Genomic DNA, 21,813 nt, shown 5'->3' on the forward strand with positions numbered 1-21,813 from the left:
CAGAATTAATGCCAATATAAGAGCAAGTATTGATATTTAGGTTGGGGGTATTTGACATTTTGAATTGTTGTAGATCTGTCATAAAATTTAAAATTCTGCGGTGCAATATACCATTCCGTAAATATTAATTTTATATTCATCAAACCGTGGTGAAAAAAACCGTTGACATAAAATATTTTGGACGTAATTGATATAGCATAAGCTAACCTATGGGCTATTCATTTTATTGCCTACGTATATATGGATATTCTATAACCATCTAGTAATTCTTATTTCATCCTTGTATAGCACACCTTTCCAATTATAAGGCAAAGAGGGATGATTCAAGATGTTTTATATGTATAATGCATCACTAAAAATCAAGTGATGGTTGATGTTTCGATTAAGAGCTTCCCTTAATCCCTATAAAATGGCATGTCGTTCTGCTTCAATTGCACTTTAAGATTCAAATCTGTAATAAACTCCAGTAAGGCTGCTTTGGAATTATGTTTAATATATGATCCATCTATACATAAACAAAATTCCATATTACAATAGGGCTAGCCACCACTGCCTTTGCGAAACTGTGTAGCATGGTTTTTAAAAATAAATCGGTGATCGAATCAGTCAGGGGTCTGATTATCAGTTCGACCTGAATGGCCAGCTCGTTCTGATAAAAAATAAAAATAAATAAATAAATAATTGGAAAATAATCAAAATTATTCGAAGGGTTAACTGGCTGATTCAGCAGTTTGCTGATCAAAATCAACGATTTTAGGAAAAAAAACAGTTTTGAAAAAAAACAAAACTGATCAAGTGACTGGTTCCCGGTTTTAACGGAACCGATCAGGTGACCGGTTCCCGGTTTTTCCGGTCCGGTCCGGTTTTGAAAACAGTACTGCATAGGAATAAAAGTTGGTTGACCGGTTATGTCATTTCCCCATAAGAACACAAACTCCATCCTACCGTTGTAAAAATGGAAATTTATATTTGGTGAGAATAGCATATTAGTACAAGTTCCACAAAAATATTAGAAAACGAAAAGGAATCTTTAGCTTTTGTCAATAAAAAATGTAATATAAAAATGCTATTTGATACATAGTTGTGCCGTGTGAAACAAATTGATGCCATGTGGCATATATTTTGCCACATGATGTGTATTTTGCTGTCAAACTTGGCATATATTTCACCATGCACGTTGCATACTTGATAAATAGTGTATATTTTGTCATGTATTCACAATTCTTTTGTTATATGACAAATATTTTGCCACATGTTATATATTTATGAGATCAAACATGACATGTTTTGCCATGTGTCACAATTTTTGTCACGTGGCTTATATATATATATATATTAATTTGCACCTTAGGCCTAGTCTGGAAAGAGTACAAATGCAAATAAGTACAGTGCAAATACATACAAAATATAAGGTTTTACATTCTACATATTAGCATTTGTACTTTTTCCAAACTGAGCCTTATTGTGTTTTGTGAAAAGCACATTTGGCCCATAATGGGTAGCACAAATACAAATTAATCCAAAATAACTTTGCACATTTTGTCATTATTTGCTTCTGCTTTTGTTTTTAAAGCAAAAGCAAATCATAGATTTAAATATTCCGAATAAATAAACTAAACCAAAAATAGAACCAAATCGATACAATCCAACTTTGTGGGTTTTCACGAATGATCAATCGGTTTTGAGTGACAAACTGAGACTTGACCAGACCGATTTGGTTGGAAAAACAGACTGAAACTGAACTGAACCAATCATTGAACACTCCTAATTTCAACTAAATTTGCAGTCTAATCTCTAATAAATAACAATAGTTTAATCTCCAATAATTATTGAAAACTTATAGCAAACATACACAATCATTGAAAATAAGTTTATAAATATTAAAAATATACAAAATTAGTCAATAAATAATGCAATCTCAAATAATATTTTAATCTCTAATAAGTATAATTACTACAAAAATTATAATGAAAATACAATAAATACAACAAATTAAATTTCAAAAATTAAATAATAGTTGTTTAATCTCCAATAATTATTTATCATTTTCTATTAAATAAAAAATAAAAATAGATTTATCAATAATTATTGAAAGCAAATTTATAAAAAAATATTAAATAATTACTATAAATAAAATAAATATTAATTATAGTATATATAAATATATAATGAATATACACTATTATTGTAAAATTAATATTTAAATAATTCTTAAATTTTTTAATCCAAACTTTCTTTAGATAGAAAAAGTTAAAAAGTAGGGGAGAGGATAAATAGGAATTAGATATAATTTTGGAGATAAATATGAATTAGAGATAATTTAGAAGATAAATAAGAACTAGAGATAATTTTGGAGAAAGTGGGGGAGGTAATTTAGGAGAAATTTTAGGAGAATAGATTATTTAGGTTATGGGAAAGTGCATCTCATTGGTTGTTTAATCTAATCAAGATAAGGAATGATTACTGATGGTGCGCAATTCGGTTGATCCTACCTGTCGGTTACCTCGCCTCTTATGGAATTGGAGGTGCCTGAAACAAGGAAGAAAACGGAGACTTCCGGGGAGGAACCCGGTTGGAACACACCGAAGCTCAAGTTAGTGCTCTTGAGAAGGTAAGGGAAATGAAGAACTTCAAGACCAGAAAGCGCAAGAATCACATACATCCTTCTTTGAGAGACGGGGGCCTTTTATAATCACCCTGTACACTTACTTCCATACCTCTGCCAGTTCGGGTATCATTACCTCTGCCAGATCGGGTGTCATTTCCTCTGCCAAATCGGGTGTCATAACCTTTGTCAGTTGCCAGTTCGGGTGTCATAACCTCCACTGCCAGTTGCCAAGGCCGTCTCTGCCCCGTCTGAGATGGTGGTGGCAGGTGGCCGTTGGAGGGCGGCTGTCATGTGTTGGACCCCTAATCAGTCAGGTGTGCCGCCTCCGTGTACGAGTTTCTTGGGCGTCAGGTACAGTTGTTCAGTCAGGCGACTTGGAGCTGAAGTGGTGTGTGAGGTGAAGTCTTGAGTTCGGATAGAAGTGTGGCCCAAACTACCCCTGGATGGGCAGTTCAGGTTTTTGCCTTTTGTGCTCCTTGCAAGGTTCAGGACCTCGAAAGGAGAGCTCGGGTTCCTCCTTGGGGAGCTCGGGACTCCTTTTCTCGGAGCTCGGGTTGTGGGCCTGCTGCCGTGCCGATTTGGAACTTCTGCCAGGTCACCCTGGTTGCTTCCACATGTCGCGTGGCCAAGGGGTCGGGCCAAATCTCCCTCCATCAATTGCCCCCCACTCCCTGTGCCCGGGGTCCTAACCCGACGTGGGGAGTTCACGGGATGACGGGTGGATTTGCCTCGTGACGCTTTGGCCTTGATTTGGAACTTCTCCGGTCTGACCTGCTTGTGTTCTTGGCCCAACCAGGGTCAGCTTGGTTCGACCAAGGGTCAATCCCAAGCTACGTGTAGCTCACGCGCGTAAACGATTTCAAATTTTTGAACGTAAAAAATGCGTGCCAAACTGACTTCTCCTCGGGGGGTGCGCAACCGGTTTCGCGGGGAGCCATTGGATGGTTTTGATCTTGGTCGTTGATGCACGAGTACAGTGGCTATAAATAGTGGGGGGCCCCTGGTCACTTTCCTTCGCCATCCTTCAGCATTCGTTCCTTGAGCTCGCGTCACCTTTCGTAGTCCGGTAGCTTTTCCTAGTGAGTCCTCAGCCCTCTTTGCTTCGATGTCTAGCTCGGGTAGTTTAGATAGTCTCCTGGGGGGGTCCAATGCCGGTTCTACGAACCGAGCTGCTGCCCCCGACAGTCTTAGTGAGTCCGAGGTGGGGCCCGAGGTAGAGCTCGAGTTTGAGCCCGTAGGCCGAGTCACTTCGGGTAGCTTGGAATCCACCTCTCGTCGAGGTCGGGTGCCAGATAAGTTCGGACCTTCAACTATGACGCCTGAGAGGCTTTGGTCCCTTATCGCCCAATACAACCTGCCCGGGGAGTATACTTATATTTTACCCTCGGGCGACTTTCCTTGGGAGCACGGTCCGGACAAGATCGTGATATTCCAGGAGCAGCTTGTTGCCGGGCTGCACCTTCCCTTCCATCCCCTTATCGTCGAGGTCATGAACCACTTCGGCGTCACTGTAGGTCAGCTTCACCCGAACTCCATCCGTAACCTTGTCGGAACCATCTCCCTTTGATGTGAACACTGCCTTCCCTTGGACCTGGAATTTTTTTTCGCTATTCTCATGCTTAAGAAACAAGCAGGTCCCCTGCCCGGGCGTAGGAGGGCATACTACTTGTCACCTCGCCCGAGCTTCAAGCTCTTACACGATCTCCCAAATAAGGTCCCGGCATGGAAGCGGGACTACTTCGTGGTTTGAAGTGCTACGGGGTGGTCGTTTCCTACTGAGTGGGGGTTGGCCGTTCCTGACCCCGGTGTCGCATTAGACGAAGATACGGTGAACGGCCTCCAGGACTGGGCCCGGCTTGGGCTCAAATGCGAAGTCTACCTGACGGAGGACAAGCTTATTTAGGTCAGTCTGAGTTCGGGTAGGTTTCTTGCTCAGACGAAGATACTTTTGCTTTTGTTTTTGTTCTCGTCTTTTGACGTTGAGCTCCTTTTTGCAGGTGCTATGGAGGCAGAGAAGATTCGAGGTGCGAGTATGTTCAGTGGCATGAAAAGGAGGAAGTGAGCTGCTAAGCGGGTCTGCGCCTATCCTTCCCGGGTTGCGGAGCCTGAGGCACCGAGAATGGAGCCTCTTGGGGAGCCCGAGGTGGCCCCTCCAGTTCAGGAAGCGGTAGGGGCTCCCTATGCCGACACTGCTTATACCCGGGCTATGTCTTCAAGCTCGGGAAGTCACGATGAGGTTGGGAGCGTGCTGACGCCGAGCTATGCTCTCCGAAAAAGCAAGAAGGCCATTTGCCCTAAGGAGGTCGCGGCATGGGTCGATCTTCCTACAAATCTCATAGGCGTTCGGGCTGCCTCTCATGCCATGGCGGTAAGTCGAAGTAGTTTTTTTTTTTTTTTACCGAGCTGATTTGTCCTTGTTCTGGCATGTGAACTCCTCTATCCACGCTTTGTCAATCCAGGCGGAGAGGGGCTTGAAGCGAGCACAAGCTGCCGAAGCGGCTTCCTATGTTGCGCGAGCCAAGCTATCGAGGTCTCAGAGGGACAAAGAGGCCTTAGGAATGGTGGTGAGACACATGGCGGACCTGAAGTTGGACCTGGAGCATCAAGTCGAGTACCTTCAGGATGATATCAGGGAGAAGACTCAGATTTTTTCTCAAGCTGTCGAGGAGGCGAAGGTGAAAGCCGTCAAGGATTACATCGCTTCGCCACGCTTTGACGACATGATGGTGGGCTCGTACAGAAGGGGTTTCAAGTTGAGCTGATGGATGATAAAGAACACATACCCCGAGCTCGACATTAGTGCCATAACCACTTCGCGCATCACTCGGGAAATGGCTACTACAGATGATGATGACACGGATTCCGAAGATGAAGTGGGTCCTTCGGGTATTATCGAAGTCCCTTTTGAAGGCGAGGAAGATGTACCTCCGGGCTTGTGAGCTCGTTTGTGTTTTTGTTTTTTTTTTTGGATGAAGTGTAAACAAGTTCATTTTGCAATGAATACCTACCCTTTTTTGGCAAAGTGTTGGGCAGTTTTCTTTTTTCGCCGAGCTGATTATGTTGCCAAATTGCTAGACTTAGGCCCCGAGGCGAGTTAACAGTAAGGCTATGTTTCCGATCTGTTCTCCGCCCGGGTTAGTTAACATACTCGTGCAGATTGCTTTCGTTGATGAGGTGTCGAGGTCTCTTTAGCTCGGTATTCTGGCCCTTATGGTGCTGAGGTCCTTGTTAGCTCGGCATTCTGGGCCTTAAGGTGCCAAAGTCTTTGTTAGCTCGGCATTCTGGCCCTTAGGTTCTAGTAGTGGCTCATGGCCTGCTTAGTTTGATCATTTATAGGTAAAATCGTCTTAAGTTGATGATGTTCCATGCCCGGGGTATCTGTTTACCCTCCAGGGTCTCGGGCTCGTATGCTTCCCCGAGTACTCTCTTTACTCGGTAGGGTCCTTCCCAGTTCGGCCCAAGTTTGCCAACGCCGGGCTCAGGTACCATGACCTTGCGGAGAACCAGGTCGCCGACGTGGAAGTTTCGTTTCTTAACTCTGGCGTTGTAGTACCGAGCTACCTTTTGCTGGTATGTCGCGGTCCTGATGTACGCGAGGTCTCTCACCTCGTCAAGTAGGTCGAGGTTGGTACGTAGCTCGTCGTTATTAGTATTGTCGTTGTATGCTTCCATCCGAAGTGAGGGGACTTCGATTTCGGCTGGGATGACTGCCTCCGTGCCGTAGGTGAGGTTGAAGGGAGTTTCTTCGGTGGCGGTCTTCTTTGTAGTTCGGTATGCCCATAGGACACTGGGCAGCTCGTCTGCCCATCACCCTTTAGCTCGGTCTAGCCTGGTTTTCAGTCCGCGGAGGATAGCTCTGTTTGTGACTTCTGCCTGACCGTTTGCTTGTGGGTGCGCAACCGTCGTGAAGTTTTTGTCGGATCCCCATGTCTTGGCACCACTCTTGGAATTTGATGTCCTCGAATTGCTTGCCATTGTCGGAGATCAGCACCCGAGGTAGCCCGAAGTGGCACACTATGTTCTTCCAGAAGAAGTTCTGGACGTTTCGAGCTATAATGGTTACAAGAGTTTCAGCTTCAACCCACTTGGTGAAGTAGTCTACTGCCACTACTAGGAATTTCCTTCCTCCTGTTGCTGGCGGGAATGGCCCGAGCAGGTCAATACTCCATTTTGCAAAGGGCCACGGGCTGGTGAGGTATTTGAGGTCGGCGACGGGCTGGTGGTGAATATTGGCGTGCTTTTGACACTTCTCGCACTTCCTGACTAACCCAACGGCATCTGCTTTCATTGTTGATCAATAGTACCCCTGTCGTAGTGCTTTTTGGGCGATGGCCCTACCCCCCAAGTGTCCGCCACATAGGCCTTCATGAATGTCGCGGAGTACGAGCTCGGCTTTGGGAGGTCGCAAGCAGCGCAAGTAGGGGAGCATATAGGATCTTCGGTACAGTCGTCCGTCTATCATGACGTACTTGGCTACCTGGCGCTCTACCCTCCTGGCGACGTTGCGTTCTGCGGGGAGGGTTCCATGTAGCAGGAAGCTCGCGAGTGGATCAATCCAGCTCAGTTCTGCTTGGGCGACAGGAGCGACCTCCTCTGCCCCTCGAAGAATGCTAGGCCGAGGTAAGTCCTCTATGTACACAGTTCTCATGGTGTTGTCACTAGTGCTATCTAGCCGGGACAGGGCGTCAGCCTCAACGTTCTCTGACCTCGGGATTTGCTTGATGAAGTGTGACTGGAATTTAAGCAGAGCCTCTTTTACCATTGTCAAGTAGGCGATCATAGTTGGCTCGCGGGCTTCGTATTCCCCTGTAACTTGGTTGACCACGAGCTGGGAATCGCTGCAGATAACTATGTGTTTTGCCTTTACCTCTTGCGCCAGAGCTAGCCCTGCTATCAACGCCTCATATTCCGCCTCATTGTTGGATGTCGCGAACTCGAAGCATAGCGCGTACTCCAGTTTCGTGCCACTCGAACCGCGAAGAACTACACCGGCTCTGCTGCCCTGCTGATTTGAGGAGCCATCTACGTGAAGGATCCAGGGCTCTTCATCCCAATTCGTGTCCGGCCTAACCAGGAGAGATACCGAACTGGGTGTGACCTTATGGGGCTCGGACTCAACCGGCCTGGGAGCATCGAGCTCACCCGAACTAGGGGCCTCGTGCTCAACCGGGCTAAGGACCTTGGAGCTGAACGTGCATTCTGCAACAAAATCCGCCAAGGCTTGGGCTTTGATAGCGGTTCGGAGCTTGTACTGGAGATCGTACTCACTGAGTTCGATGGCCCACTTCGTCAATCGTCCAGAGACCTCGGGCCTGAGTAATACTTGCCTCAAGGGTTTGTCGGTGAGGACGATGATGGTATGGGCTTGGAAGTACGGACGGAGTTTGCGGGCCGCAAGGACCAGCGCATAGGCTAGCTTTTCTATCTCCGGATATCTTGTTTCTGCTCCCTGCAATATTTTACTAACATAGTAGATGGGTCGTTGGACCCGATCTTTTTTCTTTATCAGTACCGAACTGACCACTTCGTCGCTTGCCGAGAGGTACAGTTCTAAAACATCGCCCTCTTCGGGCCGAGTTAACACCGGGATACTGGCGAGGTATTTCTTGAGCTTGTCAAATGCGAGTTAGCACTTTGGGTTCCACTCGAACCCTTTGCCTTTTATTGCTTTGAAGAAGGGCAGGCAACAGTCTGCTGACTTAGACATAAAACGACTCAGAGCGGCTATTCTGCCATTTAACCTCTGAATCTCTTTTACCTTTCGAGGTGGTCTCATATCTAGGATGGCCTTTATTTTGCCCGGGTTGGCCTCAATACCGCGCCGATTGACGATGTACCCTAAGAACTTACCTGATGTGACACCGAAGACACACTTATTTGGGTTTAGTTTCATGTTAAACTGACGCAGAATTTGAAAGACAAATGTAAGTCTTGTATTAATTCATGCGAAAACTGTGTCTTGACGACCATGTCGTCTACATAGCACTCTATCTTTGTGCCAATTAAGGGTTGAAACAGCTTATTCACAAGCCTTTGTAAGGTTGCCCCAGCATTTTTCAGTCCGAAGGGCATGACCTTGTAGCAGTATAGGCCGAACTCGGTTACGAAGGCGGTTTTTTCCTCGTCGGTTGGGTCCATCCTGATTTGGTTGTAGCCCGATTAGGCATCCAGGAAGCTTAGCAGCTCATGTCCCGAGGTCGCGTCTATTAGGCGGTCAATCCGGGGGAGGGGGAAGCAATCCTTTGGGCAAGCTCGGTTCAGGTCGGTGTTGTCGATGCACATGCGCCACTTGCCATTTGCCTTTTTTACCAGAACGGGATTGGCTACCCAGCTCGGGTAATGAACTTCCCTTATGAAGTCTGCTGCGAGGAGTTTCTCGACCTCCTCATCGACCGCCCTCCAGTGTTCTGGGGCTAAGTTGCATTTATTTTGTCTAATGGGCCTAACTACAGGGTCAATATTGAGCTTGTGATTTATGAGTTTAGGGTCTATGCCAGGCATTTCTGCCGTGGACCAAGCAAAAACATCTAAGTTACTAAGTAAGAAGCGTACCAGTTCGGATCGCAAGGGTTCTTCCAAGGACGCTCCGACCTGAAGTGATCTGGCGGGGTCTCCTGTCGAGACAGGGATGGGAACAGTTTCTCTGTTGACGCAGCTCACTCCTCGTTCTGCTCCACTGGTCGCTCCAGTTCGAGGTCACCAGTTACCTTGGCCTTTCCCTTGAGGGTGGCAATGTAGCACTTACGGGACTCGAACTGGTCTCCCCGCACTACCTCGATGCCGAAGTCCGTTGGGAACTTCATGGCCAAATAGTAAGTGGACACCATGGCTTTTAAAGCGTGGGTGATCGTCCGACCTACTATGGCATTGTAGGGGGAGGGGGTCGTGACCACCAAGAAATCGTGACTGAGTCTTACCATGCTAGGCCACGTGCCGACTTCCACAGGTACTGTGACCTTTCCCAGGGGTCTGACCTCTTCTCCGCTGAAGCCGACTAGCGGGCTTTAAGTCACTCTCTCGGAATTGGAGCTTGTCGAAGGCTGCCTTAAAAAGGATGTCTGTCAAACTACCGGAGTCAATGATTACCCGCCGGACTTCGAAGTCGTTGATCTTCATTTTTATGACAAGTGCGTCGTCGTGGGTGTAGTGGACCCCGCGCGCATCGTCTTCGGTGAAGAATATGGGGTCTTCCATCCTAGGCCGCTTTGGGGGATTTTGTTCTTCTCTGGCGGCCTCCCGGGTTGATGCCCGGGCTGATGCCGATGTGCAACCTGCTACGATTGATCCTCCAACAATCACGTGGATTGTTCCCCGAATTGGTCTTTCCTTCGGGGGCTGCTTCTGCGGTTCTGCTGGCTGGCTGCTGGACTCGGGAGCGTCTCTGCTGCGCTCTCCCTGCCGACCTATCTTATTACTCTTATTATTATTATTATTATTATTATTATTATGGTGTACAAAATTTCGTAGGTACCCGCGACGGATAAGTTCCTCTATCTTGTCGCGGAGATTATTACAATGCTCGGTGCTATGACCGTGGTCCCTATGGAAGCTGCAATACAAGTTTTTATTCCTCTCGTTCGGGTTTCCCTTCAGACGAGGTGGCCACTTCACATACGGGGCATCTTTGATTGTCATTAAGATCTCGGCCCACTTCGCGTTTAAGGGCGTGTAGTCTGCCCGACCTGTTAAGGGAGCTCGGAACGACTGGCTTGGTTTCGGCCCCTGAGCTGGGTCTCTCTTTCTCTTGTCATCTGAGTTGGAGGGCTCACCTTCCCTCTTCCTTTTTTCGATCCTGCCTTCAGTCCTTTGGTTGATCTCCTCCTCTGTTCTTATGAATTTGTCTGCGAGCTTGAGGAATCCAGCCACGGTTGCGGGCTGGTTAACTACCCTGTGCCACTTGAACTCCTTGTGTGTCACTCCCCTCTTGGCTGCCGCGAGCTACACCGCGGGGTCCAGGCGCGGTATTTGTAAGCACGCGTCATTGAACCGCTTGATATAGCCCCGGATGGACTCTCATTCCCTCTAGACTCTTCCGAGGAGGTTCTCCTCAGTGCGGGGCACCGCTTGCTGGTAACAAAGTGCGCGGTGAATACCTGCACAAACTGGGTCCAGCTTCTTATCGACCCGGGGGCCAAGTTCCTGTACCAGGTGCGGGCTACTCCCCTGAAGGTTGTAGTGAATGCCACACACATGCAAGACTCACTAGCCCTTGCCAGGTGCATTTGGGACTGGAAAAGCATCGACATGGTCATTGGGGTCAAAAGACCCATCATACTTGTCTAGGGGAGGGAGTTTGAAATCCTTGGGCATGGGGACTGCAAGGAGTTCTGATGATAGGGGGAAAGGACTGAAAGAATAGGGGCAACTTTTACCTCGTCCGAGCTTGTTTCTTCTTTACCTCGGAGCTCGAGCAGGATACGGGTGGTAGTTCGGTGACTTCATCGGCGTCTTCGTTGCTGCTTAGAAGGCCTGGTATTGGCGCTGTTTGCCTCGGTGTTGCCAAGCTCAATGGGCCCGGACTGTTGGTAGTTCGCGGCCGGGATGCCGAATTAGTTCTCTGCGAGCAGGAGCTCGAACTTGGAGTGCCGAGGTGCTGACTTGACTGGCGAGGAGGTTCCCGATTCGCCGGCGAGCTGCGAGGCGGGGGTGATTAGTCTTTCCCTCCTGCCCGGGAATGAGGCCTGGCTCTTGAAGGGGTTCTGAAGTTGGGAGGCTTCTCCTCAGTGAAGGCGCCCGCCCCGAGGGGAGGGCTTGACCGGCTTCGGAGCGGGGTGCCGAGGTGGGAGCTGTGGTTGGTTCAGAGGCAGTTGGGGGAACTGTTGTTGATAGTGATACTGAGAAATGTGGTGCAGTACTTGCTGCTGATGGAGCCGATATTGCTGGAACTATTGCATTTGGGCTTGCATTGCTCGCATGCACTGCATCAAGTCATCAAACTGGTTTTGGCTAGTCGCTAAAGGGACAACAGTTGGTTCGGCGAAAGTTATCTCGATAGGGAGGGGAAGGGGAACATTCACAGGTGCCACCATGCTTGGTGCATCGAGGCTAGGGATTCCGTCCGTCGAGAGGGGGACGGTGAACTGTCCGATGCATACAATGGCGGGCTAAGGGTGTTCCCCTACAGCATTCAAGTCGGCGTTGTGCCTGTTGCTGCTGGAGGAAGCCATGGAAGCTAAGGTTTCTTTGAGAGAGTTAAAGGTTAGGGGAGGCTTTTTGAAAGATTCCCACAGACGGCGCCAAATGATGGTGCGCAATCCGGTCGATCCTAGCTGCCGGTTACCTCGCCTCTGATGGAATTGGAGGTGCCTGAAAAAAGGAAGAAAACAGAGACTTCCGAGGAGGAACCCGGTTGGAACACTCCGAAGCTCAAGTTAGTGCTCTTGAGAAGGCAAGGAAAATGAAGAACTTCAAGACCAGAAAGCGCAAGAATCACATACATCCTATTTTGAGAGATGGGGGCCTTTTATAATCACCCTATACACTTACTTCCATACCTCTGTCAGTTCGGGTATCATTACCTCTGCCAGATCGGGTGTCATTTCCTCTGCCATATCGGGTGTCATAGCCTCTGCCAGTTGCCGGTTCGGGTGTCATAACCTCTGCCAGTTGCCGGTTCGGGTGTCATAACCTCCACTGCCAGTTTCCAGGGCCGTCTTTGCCCCGTCTGAGATGGCGGTGGCAAGTGGCCGTTGGAGGACGGCTGTCATGTGTCGGACCCCTAATCAGTCAGGTGCGCCGTCTCCGTGTACGGGTTTCCTGGGCGTTAGGTACGGTTGTTCAGTCAGGCGACTTGGAGCCGAAGTGGTGTGTGAGGTGAAGTCTTGAGTTCGGATAGAAGTGTGGCCCGAATTGCCCCTGGATGGGCAGTTCGGGTTTTTGCCTTGTGCTCCTTGTAAGGCTCAGGACCTCGAAGGGAGAGCTCGGGACTTGTTTTCTCAGAGCTTGGGTTGTGGGCCTACTGTTGTGCCGATCTGGCACTTCTGCCAGGTCACCCTGGTTGCTTCCACATGTCGCGTGGCCAAGGGGTCGGGCCAAATCTCCCTCTATCAATTACTATTTTATATTTTTTAAACAAAAGAATATAAGAAAAAATACAAAAAATGGAGAAAATAGATAAATAGCTTCTCTCAAAGGAGATGTATGCTAACATGGACAAGACCAATTTTAATATATATATATATATATATATTTTTGTTTTTTGGGTAAATTTCTTAAACTAACTTTATAGTTTAGCGAATTGACTAAGTGTATCCTTATTGTTTGAAAATTGATTAATGCTATCCTTATTGTTTCTAACAATTGACTAATACTTCCCTTACCATTAACATCCCTTAATTTCCCATTAACAAAAAGATAAAAGGACTATTTTACCCTTTAGATCTGTTTCTCTCCCAACCCTTATTTCTCTCTCTCTCATTCTTTTTCCCCATCGTCCTCTCCCACTTTCTCTTTCCTTATTTTTCCCCACCGTTGTTGGGTTCACGAACAGAGTAACAGGACACACATGAGACCCGTCGCTACTTTGCCATGTGTTTTGGCCGGACCAAGCGACGGAGAGCAGCGGTGGATCTGTCGGTTTTTTTAGAGCTTAAGCAATACGAACAAGGGAGATCCACCGTTGCTCTCCTCGCTTGGTCCGACCAAAGCACATAGGTAATAAAAAGGAGAATGGGAGATTTGTCGCTGCTTGGTCCGGCCAAAACACATGAAAAAAAAAGAGGAGATCCACATTGTTCTCCGTCGATGGTTGCCGTTGTTGATGATGTTTTTAGTGAGCATGTTGTCGAAACTGCCATTTTGGGTACATTGCCGAAACCGCCACTGTTTACGAACGGAGATAAAGGAGAGCTTGTAGCAACGGTTGAAGAAATCGCCGCCTGCCTTCTCCTCCACTTTCTCACGCAATATGAAGAGCTTGAAATTACTTCAGTTCCTTTCATGGTTCTGTGTGCCAACACCAAAGCCGCTTGAGCATTCATGACTGTATCTTCTTTTTTCTATTCCGAAGGCGGGAGACTACTCAATTGGGAAATGTATCTTCTTCGGATATAGTTAAAGTGGTATCTCCAAAGTCTGTAGATAATAGGGCACTCAGAAGGTCGAGCAATAGCATTTATGCTAATAGCCCAATGTACACGTATGGTTATGTATTCAATAGGCAAAGGCTGGATGAGAGGCTAAAGCGAGGAGGAGAGCAGAAGTCTGTGGTCATATTGTCTTACTGTCCATTCTCGAGTGTGTTTAGGCCTTTGTTACAAATATTGGGTCCTCTGTTTTTTCGACATTGGTAAGAGAACTCTGGAGCATATTGCTTCTTGCATTTCAGCATGGCTTGCTCCTATACCAGGTAAACTAATGGAACTTCCTATAGGGAATGTTACACTTAGGCTATGTTTGGTTTGAAAGAAAATGTAGGGAAAGGTAAGGAAACCTTTACAAACCTTGTATTGGTTTTCCTGTCTTTCCCTTCCTTTCTCTACCTTTTCCTTCAAACCAAACATAGCCTTAAAGTAAACCTGCCACCTGCTCCTCCGGCAAGGTCTCTTCCATGATGCTGGTCTTTTTAGTATATTCAGTAGGATTCTTTTACAGCTTTGGGTGCTCTAGGAGCTCTTGATTATCGGTAGGCCCATTCTTATAATAGCGCCAACACCACCTTAGTGTTGTGAAGTTGTTGCCAGCCTTGTAAGTCTAGTCACCCCACTCTTGTGTAGTGTTGGTTTTAGACCTTACTTCACCATTCACGACCCAAATTCTATTTCACTCCCCTTTAAATTTACGGGTTTTGTATAAATTGATCATTTGGGTTTTCCAAGAGAAGAGAACGAATGAAAGGCACACATACACACACAAGAGAGAGAGAGAGAGAGAGAGAAACGTTATCTCATTTCGTTCCTTATCGTGCTGATACATTGATGTAGATGCCGGTGTCGGTGCCGGAGATAACCAACTTTGAGCCCCTCCCCTCTCTCTCTCTCTCCCTCTTGAGCTGATATCAGAATCATCTCTCACAAACAAAAGGGTATTTTCGAACATAAAGGGTAAATTGGGTATTTTTAAAGTTATAACAATCACGTGATGGCACATGTGAGTAGTTTATGATGGAACGTTAATAGTAAGGGAAGTATTAGTTAATTGTCATAAATAGTAGGGGTATCATTAGTCAATTTTCAAACAGTAAAGGTACACTTGGTCAATTGGCTAAACCATAAAGATAGTTTAAGAAATTTACCCTTGTTTTTTTCATTTTTAGCCATTTGTATTTTACAATTATGGATTAGAATGGTCTGTTCTTGAAAATGCAAAATTAGTTTTGTAGTTAGCTAACTTGATCTATTACTTTTCATGCAAGGTAAACACCTCTAAAGGCCGAGTTTGGAAGGAGTACAAATGCAAATATGTAGAGTGCAAAACCTTATATTTTGTATTATTTTGTATGTATTTACACTCTACATATTTGCATTTGTACTCCTTCCAAACTGAGCCAAAATATAATTTAACTCTTATAGCCTAACTCTCTAGCTTTGAAACTATATAAGATGAGATCTATCTTAAATATGGTTTTAAAAGGCATCCAAGGTGAGGCAAAAGGCATATGTCTCGGTAGCTAGTGGTGGCCACAAGTCGAACTTGAGCCTAATATATAGGCTCGTTTGCTAATCAAGCCGAGCTCGAGCCCAGTAAAACTCGGCTCGTTAGGCTCGTGAGCCTAGTATAATAAATAAATAAATTTTTATTACATACATACATATAAATATATATAATAAATAATTTTTATTTTTTATGTATAATAGTAAATAATTTTTATAATTCTTATTTTTTGTATGTAAAATAAAAACATTTTTATATGTATATTTTTTATTTTTTACATGTATAATAATAAATAATTCTTAATTTTTTGTATGTAAAATAAAAGATTTATATATATATATATATATTTATTTTTTAGAAAAAACTTGGCTTGTAGTCGAGCTCGAGCCGAACCGAGCTCGAACTTGCAGGCTTTAAATTGAGATGAGCTCGAGCTCGAGCCTAACACAGTTTCAACGAGTCGAACTTGAATAGCTAAGTATTCAGCTCGGCTTGGCTTGAATCTACCCCTATTGGCAGTAGGGATGGCAATTTTCCCCATCCCTGATGGGGACCTGACTTCCTCGACCTGATGGGGTCGGGGATGGGGATTGTTTCAGCGGGGCGGGGATGAGGATGGGGTTAATAGGAATCCCCGATTAGGGCTGAAGTCAGGGATGGGAATTGAAGTCCCCACCCACCCCGGCCCCGATTATATATATATTAAAATATATATTATTATATTATTTCTATATCAAAACATATTTAAAACATTATTTATCATTTATTTTTTTATTTATTTTAAGTAAATTTATTTAAAAAATACTGTTATCTAAAAAATTTTGAGAATTCGAATGGAATCCATCCCCGTTGGGATCAAGGATAAAGGACAAATTTTATTCGGATACGGATGAGAACTAATTTCCGAATCAGGGTCGGAGACGGGGAATATGATCCCCGCCCCAAACCCGCTCCGTTGCCATTCCTAATCGGCAGCCAAAAATCGCCTGGTTTTGATAGCCTCTCAAAGATGCAGAGCGTAGCCTCACTTCAATGAGCGTACGTTTCTCGCCTCGACCCTCGAGGCGTAAAATCGTCGAGGGGTAGCCTAGAACATTTCAGGCTTTTAACGGGGTAAGTTTGTAAAAAGATGAAAAAGCATTCCGAGTGACGAGTGAGAGTGGGAATCGAACTCTTTTCTTCTTGCTGGTTCGAACCAAGAAGTGAGAAGTGCAAAAGAACAACTCCAGTGCTCTCCTCAACGGCTTAATCTACATTGAAACGAGGATCAAGTAATTTTTCCTTTTTTTCCCCTTTCTCTTCTTTTTCCATTCTGGCGCAACTGCGCAAGGGTTTCTCCCTTCTTCTCCCGTTCTTCTCCTTATTCTTCTTATTCTACTACTATTTTTTATTTTTGTAATTTTCCTGTGGTTCTTGCTTGTCTACCGCATAGGTAACTCCAAGGTTTGAGTTTCTATTTACAATATAAACTGAAAACAGAGTTTTGCTTTGAGTTTCCCATCGTTACATCTTCAATATTCAATATAACTTTTTGTTTTTCTAATTTTCAATTTTTCTTTTCAGGTTTGGTTTGAAATTTGAAGTCTGTAACAGACTAACAATCGACTACCAAGTGATCATCGACCAAGGTAAGTTCTTATTCTTATTTCTTAAATCATAATTTTTCATGGTTAATCTGTTACGGTTAATTGGTTACTTGGTGTTAAATAATTATTAAAAGCTGTGGCTATGGTTATTCTGAATGCTTTTTTTTTTTGATTGCCACATGAAGAAGAAAATGAATGGAGCCGAACACATGGTTTTAGTGATAAGGGACTTGCTCGAAAAGAAAAGGATGTAATTTGAACGATCATTAGAAATTTAGAATTTAGAAAAGAGGGTTTTAAATTTTGATTTCAAAGTTCAAACCAGGTTTTGATCTTTAATTAGGCTTGAAGCCTTGAAACTAGAATTTTAATTGAAACATTGGTATTTTTTTATTCTTCTGGGAATTGGAGAACTTTCTTACACTAATAGGAATAAATTCTGGTTAAATTTTCATAACCAAATAAACATGCTTGATATGCCTTGCTTGCTAGTTGGTGCTTTTAATGAAGGTGTGCCTACTAATTTAAAACTTTAAATGTTTTGCCTAGCTCTATTGGTAGGAAGTCTACTTATTATAGGAGATACACTTCAAAAAATTTATTGTAATTTTTACAGGAATTTGCAATTTTGAACTTCAAGGATTCATATTTTGTAATTTGGCTATTGGGTTGTGTTAGGCTGTTCTTGATCCTATCTTCCTTTTTTCATCTTTTCTTCTATAGTTTAGAATTTGTATTGTGGTATCAAATTCTATATGTTAGTTGGTAGTTATTAGTTATTTTGATTACAGCATTGTTTTCTTAGTGCTTAGATTTCACAAAAGTAATATTGAAAAAAATTCAACACACATTTAATGGTTGTTGGACCATTTTACATTAAAAAAGTCAGACATAATTATGTAAAATTTCAATTATTTGTTTCTTTTTTGTGCTTTATTAATTATGAAATATGTCCATAATTTTTAATTTTTTAGTTTGAGGCTTACACCTCACCTCTTTGGCACCCAACTGCCTCGCATCTGCCTTTAACCGTTTAAAACTGAGGTCAGATCTGCTCCTCACAGAGCGCGCCTCACAGCACATCTTAGTTGTGCATCTGGAACATCTCTGTAATTCTAAATTTTTATTTATGGGGAGATGTTCCCAATGCATGGTTGAAACGTGCCGTGAGGTTGGTGTGAGGTGTGCTCTGTGAGGAGCAGATCCGAACTCTTTAAAACCTTTTTTTGATCAGTCGAACTCTTTAAAACCTTGATCTTAGATTGTGAGGCAATTATTAATATTTATATAATTTATTATAAAAATTAACTACCTAATTAATTTTTCTTTATATTCTGAGATCGTAATTCAAGTTGTTATTCAAACGTCTAGAATCCATAAATCCATATTTAGCACTGCCTTCTTGAAAGTGTAATTAAAGAGCAATTTGTGGTATGATGGTGGAATGGTTTGAAAGGAGACTATCCTCTTTGAAGGTTAAATACCTTTCAAAGGGAGGGAGGGTGAGACTCATAAAAAGTACATTAGCTAATTTACCAGCCTACTACCTGTCTATGTTCCTTATTCATAGTAAGGTAGCTAAGAAGTTAGGAAGAATTCAAAGGGAATTGCTTGGAAAGGGTGGAGGGAGGAGAGGGATCCATTGGGTTGATTGGAAGAAGATTTATTCACTAAAGGAGGAAGGGGATCTTCAGATAAAGAATTTGAAAGTGTTAAGTTCTGCATTGGTGGGGAAATGACATTGGTGGTTTAGCATGGAAGTTAACAGTTGGTGGAAGGAGGTTGTAGAGGTGAACTATGGAGTAAGCAATGGAAATTGGGTTGCAGGAGTGGCTCATGGCACATATATGTGCCCTGTTCAGAAAGGGATTGACAAATCCTTTGAAACCTTAAGCAAGGGTACAATCTTTAAGTTAGGTAATTGAGAAAGGTACAATTCTGAGCAGATACATGGTGTGACAACAGGCCCCAATCTGCACCTTTCCCTATATTCCTTTTCCAAGGATCAGGAAGTGATGAATGACATTGTTTGGACTTCATAATTTCATAGGAACCTTCAAGGAACTTTCAGGATTAGGAGGTAGATGAAGTAATGGCACTCAGGTTTCGAAGTCAACAGCCAAACACAGATTCAAGAGATGCAGGGTCTGAATTTGGGAACTTCTGAGCTATCATTATCCAGAAAACCTCATCCCAGTGGGTGACAGCCCTTTCCGAATTAAAAATGGATTGATATAATTTTTGGTTCTTGATTCTGTTTCTCTTGCGTTGGTTCTAGCTCACTAACCATTAAGTCTTTTTTTAGTCTCTTTGAGCTGATTTAGTCTTAATATTTCAACAACCATTTATTAAAAAAAGAAAATAAACATACAGCATCCACAAGTAAACTATGAGAATCCACAATCAGAACAGCTTCCCCTTCTAATCATAATTCCACATTTTCTTTTTCCCTTGTTATGGTGTTGATCTCCTCTTTTTGATTGAACATGGGTCAACCATCCCGTTTCTTCTAATTACAATTTATTTTGAATTTTGATTGCACATTGCACGTGTATCCTTTTTTTTTTCTGCTTTTCAAAAGTAAATGCTCAGAATTTGTCTTTAATTTGTTGTATCTATTTGCTTTGATCTAAAAATAGACAACAAAAGAGATACAAATGTACTTTCTTGTTTTTGTAAAGGTTTTAAGTTATCTTGTTGTCTGTTTTCAGAAGATTACACCTGCTACATATCATCCTACTCATAATCAGACTGTTCCACCACCTAATCAAGGTTAGAAACATTCTCTATATCATCCTATTATTTTGTTATTAATTTTTACTCTATGTTCAAATATGGCTTTGGACATTGAATATGCAAGGTCATTCCTACTGAAGGGCTTTAGAATTTGCATATCCTTTGTTGGTATAGTATTGGAAGTTTCATACTAGAACTATATAGTTGTTCATTATGTGGTGTAGATTTTCTTCTTTTGCATTTTGACTTGGTGTGTCAGTAACCCACAAATTTTCTTGCTTTTATCAAACCATCCTGCAATGGACAAAGGTGTTGTAAATGCTAATTGGATTTCTAATACGTGGACACATATAGTTTAATTTTCATGTCAATGTCATTAATTACATGTTCAAATTATGAAAGGAATGATAGATAAATGGATAAATATTAAAATCACACAACAATTGTTTTTATTTTTAACATATCCATGATAATTTTACTAATCAGGTAATAAATATGAATACAACAGTAAAAATATGATATAATTAATATGTATATGATATCTATGAGGGGGTAATGCCATATGAAATGCTACATACTCCCCCCCCCCCCGAAAAACAGTCTTTTGGTGTTGTAATAGTTTTTGTTTGGAATCCATGAATAAGAAGAAATCTGAATAACTAGGGTGGTGGTGTCAATGGCCAAAATTCTAGCCATATGCCAAGATTAGCAACTGCTCCAAATCAAAGGAATAATAGAATTTGGATGTAAGATGCATCTGAAATTTTCTAAGTGCATTCTTCTTTCAGTAAGCTAAGTTCCAGCAGGCTGGGATGTGATCATTCCAAGTAATAAAATCTGTTTTCTTCCTGTACTTCCTTCAAGGTGGATTTTATGGTTTGGCCAGCAATGCCAGATAAATGTCTTAAAGAGGTGAATAGGCCTGTCTGACATAGGCTGAAATTTAAAAGGTCTTGATAAAAGGGGGTAACAACATCCTCTGGTTAGTGCTTCCATCTATGGTCCTATGGATGGTTTGGTGCAAAAAGAACTCTTTGGTTTTTGAGGAAAAAAATAACAGTTCTCATGAAAGGTAGGAAATCCCTTAGATCTTGGTTACTGGTGCAGTAGGGCTTCAGGGAAGTCTCCCTTGCCTCCTACTTAATTTTTATCTTCTTTTTGGTTCATATTAACATATAACTTTTGTGCAATTCAGCCTTTTGTAAGGATGTCTACCATACTTTTGGCCTTCATATTCAGATCAACACTATCAAAAGGAAAGGATCATTCAAGATTGAGACCTCATTATTATTAGGAAAATTTAAGGATCCAATAATTTTCTTAATTTTTTTCAATTTTCTAATAACTGTTTCTGAATGGATGGTGCATTCATCATACATTGAAATTGTTGAAGATATTTTTTTTTTTGGAAAGAGGTAAGGTAATTTTATTCAAAAACAAAAACACATACAAGCTGGATTCAGACCCAGAAAGGCAGTTTGAAAACCGCAGCAATTGCAATCTCCACCAGGAATTAGAACAAAGTAAAAAAGACAAATTCAGACTTCTGAACACCACAGAAACAGAAACCCAAGAGATCAGCTTGTCCACTGCTCTCTGTATTATATCTTCAGGGCTCTTAGCTATATTACAGAATATCCTACTATTCCTTTCAGCCCAAATGGACCACAAGACAGCAGCAGGAATAGTCCTCCATACCAGTTTCCCTTTCTTGCTTAGGCCTTTAACATTCCAACAGCAGAGACGCTCCTTAACCGGCCTAGGCATAACCCAAACCTGAGAGGAGAATGGACAATGAATACACAAATGATCTGTCGATTCAGTAAGGAACCCACAAAGACCACAAGATAAATCCAAAATTTGGATGCCCTGCTTCACAAGATTAGATCTGGAAAGGCATTTGTCAAGGGCCATCGTCCAAATCAGAAAATTGGACTTTGAAGGACTTGTAGAATTCCAGATCTGTGTAGTTGGGAAATCAGTGAGGCCCAATCTGCAAAGCTTGGAGGCAAGGGATTTAACAGTAAATTCACCATCAAGATTCCATTTCCAGCACTATTTGTCTTCCAAAAGCAGGTCTATCTTCTGCTTCTGAAGAAGAGCCATCAGCTCCACAATCTCTTCTAACTCCCAATCAAAAAGATTCCTCCTAAAGGGGGGTAGGGTCCAAGTAACAGAATCTCCAGCCGAACAAAAGTACTCAGCCACAGATGCTTCTTGGTTAGAAGCACACTGAAAAAGGAGAGGAAATAACTCAGCTAGAGGCCCATCCAAGCACCAAGGGTCCTTCCA

The 21,813-nt window shown here is 43.2% G+C and overlaps 1 protein-coding gene across 6 annotated transcripts in view; it reads left to right on the forward strand.

Annotated features, from left to right (window-relative positions):
• The first annotated feature begins 16,206 nt into the window (after positions 1-16,206).
• Positions 16,207-21,813, forward strand: part of LOC104600359 (uncharacterized) — a 34,458-nt gene continuing 28,851 nt past the window's right edge. Inside the window, exons 1-3 of one of the 6 annotated variants that reach the window (XM_088895421.1) lie at positions 16,207-16,470; positions 16,763-16,827; positions 19,497-19,557. The gene's annotated coding sequence lies outside the window, so the exon portion shown is untranslated. The other 5 variants (XR_016080721.1, XM_010263261.3, XM_010263264.3 and 2 more) reach the window with 5 other exon arrangements.

Source organism: Nelumbo nucifera, chromosome 1 (assembly GCF_055504915.1).
Source record: "Nelumbo nucifera cultivar China Antique chromosome 1, China Antique-T2T, whole genome shotgun sequence".
Classification (NCBI taxonomy): domain Eukaryota; kingdom Viridiplantae; phylum Streptophyta; class Magnoliopsida; order Proteales; family Nelumbonaceae; genus Nelumbo; species Nelumbo nucifera.